At 37.6% G+C, this 6000-nt stretch overlaps 1 protein-coding gene across 1 annotated transcript in view; it reads left to right on the top strand.

Moving 5' to 3' along the window:
• Positions 1 to 298: 298 nt before the first annotated feature.
• The window catches only part of LOC117531541 (bromodomain-containing protein DDB_G0280777-like), a 483227-nt gene continuing 477525 nt past the window's right edge, over positions 299 to 6000 (top strand). The window contains exon 1 of the mRNA XM_034194661.1: positions 299 to 406. The gene's annotated coding sequence lies outside the window, so the exon portion shown is untranslated. The remainder of the gene's footprint in view (positions 407 to 6000) is intronic.

Here is a 6000-nt window from a genome sequence, read left to right as displayed (position 1 = left end):
ATAAGCTGTCATTTGTTTTTTTTGTTTTTTTTTTTTTGTAGTGATCTTATAAAAGCTCCTTCAGCTTTGACTTTGTATATATCATCGAAGTTCTGTTAACTTTAAATGCTCTTCTTCATTTGGGCTATCTGGAGGTAAACTTGTTAGTGCCGTAATTTCAGATAGACAGTGAAGAAAAAAAAAACACTTTGGAGTATTTTAATCTTTTCAACAGAAAAATGTTGACTGTGTTGGTCTCCTCCAAGACGCGACGTTCTGATTGGCTGATGTGTCTGAGCCAATCACTGTGATGCTTGGACGGAGGTGACAGTCTGCTTGCTGATGTTCTCTGTTCTTCTCCAACATTTAAAATTAATCTTTTATTCTTCTCATTTGTCCGAGTCCGTGGAGCGGAACATATCAGCAGGTAACACACATTATTTGTACATGAGCCAAAGGACGCTAATAGATGCTTAGGACTCAACAGATTAGTTTAGCAGGACGTTAGCAGCAGGGCTAGTTTGGCGCTGGTTAGCATAGCAGCTAAACAGATCATAGTTAACTTTATTTCTGTTTTCTAAATGTATGAACTGTTTCTAATATGTTCACTGCAGTCGCTCGTGGCCGTAAAGTCAGCAGCAAAACGCGCTTTAAAGAAAACTCCTTTAATCGGAAAATTATTTTTCAAAGGGACAAAAGGAAGCGCGTTCACAGAGACGCGCGTCCTCGATAGACTGTGCCCGATTGGCGCGTGCAGAACCCTCGGACGTTCGGGAAGACCCGAAAAAAAAAAACAGACTTAAGTGGGTGAAAAGGCTGCAGTGGTAGTTAGTGATGGCAGTGTCGAAGCCTCATGAACCAATGAGTCACTGCAACACAACTGGCTGAAAATCGACACACTGCTTTGACGCGTTTGATACAGTTTGAAGGGTGACATCTGCTGGATTGCTTTGAGAATTACCTTGAGCGTGTGGCCTGACAAATGTTTGCAGTAATTCATGAATGATGTGGTTTGTTCTTGAAAAATAATAATTAAAAAAATGTCATGTATTATTGTGTCTTTGTTAATGTAATAAATAGTCCGTACAGATGCACACATAATGGTTATGAAAGTCTTTATTGTAGACTATGTAGATTTGTGTTATTCCTCAAACTATATTTGGATAAAATGTGACGGGAAAAGTGAGAAAGACGTGCTTCTGCAACTGGTGCTTATGTTGCTGTAATTTGTAAATTAGAATAGAGGGGATAGGAGATGGTGATTGTGCAACTTTCAACCATTTTTATTCAAAAAACGAATAATTTCAATGGTGCTGGACTTTAATCAGCTCCTCTTCTGCCTCACCACCTCTCCAGTTTTGGAGAAGACCCGCTCGCAAGGCACTGATGTTGCTGCATCGAAAAATATCTTTTTGCCATTCTCTGTAAATTGGGATACACACACACACACTCACCTTTCTCACACCTTTCACTTCAACAAAATCACAGCTCTTCAGTCACTCAGCTCAGTCTCTGATCTACCTATAATATATAGTCTAACCTATAACCTATGTTGACGTACTGTGTGAATAAATGTTGCATATGAATGGATGCCTGTTGTTTGGTGTGTGTCTGTCTATGTTAGGTCCTATGTGTATGTAGCTAACTATAGTAAATGAACTCTAAACTAGACCTAAATATAAACTAATGCTTTCCTTGGCTCCAATTCATGTGCTAATTGGCAATAACAGTGTCGCTAGCAATCTCCTCCTCTCAAAAACCCCACAGTTGAGCTGCGGTTCAGATCTCATTTAAATACTTGGCAGCTCATATTGACACGCCCAGATTATTCGAATTGTCCGCGAAGCTCGACACGTGGTGTGACGTAACGAGGCCTTGCTCGCAGTGGTCATGTGATGGGGCGTGTTCGACATGCTGCTCACTGACACTTCTGGTTCAAAAAACTCAATGCTGTGTCGAGCAGACTGACTCGAGCTTAACATCACTAGTGGTGGTGTCCAAGTGGTTTTGGTATGGAAGGTTCCCGGTTCAATTCCCGCCGCTGCCACATTTATCCATGTAATGTTGAGTTGCATCAGGAAGGGCATCTGGTTTAAAACTTGTGCCAAATCAACAAGCAGATCCACCTTGGATTTGCTGTGGTGACCCCGAGTGCAAACAAGGGAGCAGCCGAAGGGTCTTACTTACTTTTTACTTCCGGAGAGTTACAGTTACTTTTCGCCGGCAGAATGGCAGGTGGAACACTTATATTGAAGAGCGCGCGCTTGCATGGAGTCTCTGGCTTCTCCACTCTACAATGAGACAAAACTGAGATTTTCAGATTATTTTATTGTTTTCTGGATCATGGGACATTATCCCATGATCACCTGGATCCCAGCGCTGATCCAGGCGCTCCGAGACTTTTCTTGCAACACAAAGCAGCTCATTAACAGAGCAGCTTTGCGCAAAGCAGCTTGTTAACAACACAGACTGGATCGATGAGCCACAATAACTGATTACAGACGGTGCCAGAACCTGGCACCAAAGTCCAGTTTGACAAATGGGAGTTTTCTTCAACCAGACAGAAGGATTAATTATTTTCCAGATTTGGTTTTGTGAAGGTGGATAAGTTGAAAGGTGATCTCTCTGAAATGGACAGGTAAGATTATACAATTACGTCTTGTGTGAATGGTTTTAATATTTATTAATAATGATGTATTCAAGAAGGAAAACAATATTTGTCATTTTTCAGATTTGAAATTGTTTCTAAGGAAAAAAGTTTATCACCTCCGCCCATGCCGAAATCTCCAGCATTATTTATTTATTTATTTTATAATCAGTCTGACAACAGTGACAATATTGGCAGAGTTCAGAACACAGAATGGTGAAGTTTTTCCTCCAAACTTTGTCATCTAAATAAGTCTCTAAACCATAAATTCTGTGTCCCACAGCTGCTTCAGAAACACCTTCAGACTGGATTAAAAAAAAAAAGTTCCACACTAGGAAAAAAAATAGTTTGAAAACAGCTCGACTGACGCTGTGTTTACAATTGATTTGGGCTTGAAGCAGCAGGTGCCGTTCTGGTGATGACGTAGCAACAACATGGCCACGGCTGAACGGGGCTGAAATAGAGTGCAGGCTTCAGACCGCTGTAGTTTGTCTTTCACCTGCGCACTTATCGACTTTTATTGTTCAGGATTTTTTAAAATATCAACATTTCATCATTTTAGTGATTTGTGCACATTTTTTGGTATCAACTACAATTTAAAGAATTCGTGTTGCTGAAAATGAAAATTCTGTGTAAATGAAATTGCTCAGCTGAGGCTAGCTGCCTTATTTCTCAATTTCTTTCATCCATCCATTTTTGGGACTTGCTTATTCCACTGAAGTGATGTTTCGGCTGGAGCCTATCCCAGCAGTCATAGGGTGTGAGGTGGGCTTCACCCTGGACAGGACACCCGTCTATCACAGGACCACACACTCAGACAGACGGACACATTCACACCTACGGACAATTTAAAGTTTACAATTCGTCACACCTGCATGTCTTTGGATGTGGGAGGAAGCCCGAACTCCTGGAGGGAACTCGCACAAACACGGCAGAACATGCAAACTCCACACAGAAAGGTCCCGGGTGGGATGCGATCCCATGACCTTCTTGTTGTGTGGTAACAGTGCTAACCACTGAGCCACTGTGCTGCTCTAACTTTTCCAAACAAATTTAAAAATGAACGTTCATGTTAAGCTGAAATTTCACCAATAACCTTTGGTAAATAACAACATAACTTAATAACAAGGGCTTGTGGCATGAGAATATGTACAGATTTTATCCACCACAGGATAAAATGCGTCAGTGCGTCAGTAGTGGTGTGTGTGTGTGTGTGTGTGTGTGTGTGTGTGCTTATGTGTATAATAACTTGAAGAAGCCTTAATTTAGATTAGGGATTAGGTTGTGTTATTTCAGAGCAGTATTAGGGTGGTTTAAATCGTATAACTGATTAGTTTAGGTTAGTATGTTTATTTTATTGCTAGTTTTAGAAATACTGTATTTTGGTTTATCAGACATTTTCCCTTTTCATTTTTATTGCACTTAGCCAGATGAATTTTGCATATGTATCAAATATGTATCTGATGAATGTACACATTGGATATCATAAAATATATATAAATATGGAATTCTGTTTATCATTGTAATACTCCAGATGATGCCTATAATACACTTCTACAAGAGATATCTGACAGTATAAGCAAAACTATACCTGAAAAAGTAACAAAATACTCTCTGGTAAACAGGAAAAATGGATCACCAAGGGCATCCTGAAATCCATTAAAACAAAAAATAAGCTTTTTAAACTTTCTATTAAGAAGCCAACTGATGAAAACAAAGACAGGTATTGTAAATATAAAAATAAACTGACTAACTTGATAAGAATAAGTCAGAGAAATCAAAATTCACAAGATTTGAAGGCTGCCCATGGTGACCAAAAGCAGTGCTGGAAAGTACTAAATAAAGTTCTCAGCCGGGGTAAAAAAAAAAATAAACTGTCCTTCCTGACACCAAATGCAAACAGGCAAATGAAGATCTTGCCAAAAGCTTCAACAATTATTTCAATTCCAAAGGAGAATCGCTATCAAAGATTATAAGGCTACCAGGGGGTGCTACATATCACTTGTATCTAAAAGGTAACTATTCTAAATCATTTTTCCTGAAACCAACTGATGAAGCTGAAGTCCTTAAAATCATAATGGGACTGAAATGTTCGTGGCACTAAGGGATGGATGGTATTTGTAGTAAAATTATAAAATATGTGGCTCATGAAATTATTGAACCACTTGCCTATTGTATAAATTTGTCCTTAATACATGGTGGTGTACTTAAAAAAAAAAATAAAAAATAAAATAAAAATAGCAAAAGTCATCCCAGTATATAAAACTGGGGACAAAAATAATATGCATACGAGTACATAATTATCGTCCAATATCTGTATTGCCTACTCTCTCCAAAGTATTCGAAAGAATTGTTTACAGTAGATTAAGTGAATATTTGGACAAATTGAACATACTCACCACATCTCAGTATGGCTTCAGGAAAAAGAACAACATGTATTTTTCCTTCCCACTGTAGCCAAGTGCTTGCTACACAGGGGGTCGTTTTGACCGTTGGGGTTTTACATAATTATTGTATGGCCTTGCCTTACAATATAAAGCGCCTTGGGGCAACTGTTTGTTGTGATTTGGCGCTATATAAAAAAATTGATTGATTGATTGATGTATGGCCATTCTTGATCTTATAGAGCAAATATATGATGCTATAGATAAAGATGAATGGGGATATTTCTTGATTTATCAAAAGCATTTGACACTAGATTTTAACATCTTATTGGGGAAACTTGAGCATTATGGTGTCAGAGGTATTGCGCTCAGTTGGTTCAGAAGCTATCTGTCTGAAAGGGAGCATTATGTACAGATATATAGCAGTAAATTGCAATACAAAACAACAAAATGTGGTGTTCCACGGGGATCCATATTAGGTCCTCTTCTTTTTATTATTTACATAAACGACTTTATAAATTCATCAGATATATTACACAATTATTTTTGCAGATGACACAAATCTTTTTTTTATCACATAAAAATCTTCAGTTTCTCCAGAACACAGTTAATGAAGAATTAACTAAAGTTGACATTTGGCTCAAATGCAATAAACTATCTTTAAACATTAATAAAACTCACTACATTATGTTCCGTTCTAACAGATCTCGGATAAATATTGAAAATGTACAGATAGAGATTAATGGAATTGGCATTGAAAGAGTACAGTACATAAAATTTTTAGGTATATTATTGATGAATTTTTATATTTTAAAAAACAAATTTATGAATTGACAAGTTATCGAAATATGTTGGATTATTCTATAAAATTCAACATTATCTCCCTCTCAAAGCTCTTATAACACTTTATCAAACTTTATTTGAACCACATTTGAATTACTGCAATATTATATGGTGTAACACGTATCCTAGTTATCTCAATAAATTGAT

Source organism: Thalassophryne amazonica, chromosome 18, assembly GCF_902500255.1.
Source record: "Thalassophryne amazonica chromosome 18, fThaAma1.1, whole genome shotgun sequence".
Taxonomy (NCBI): Eukaryota; Metazoa; Chordata; class Actinopteri; order Batrachoidiformes; family Batrachoididae; genus Thalassophryne; species Thalassophryne amazonica.
This window is presented reverse-complemented; position numbering and strand designations above follow the sequence as displayed.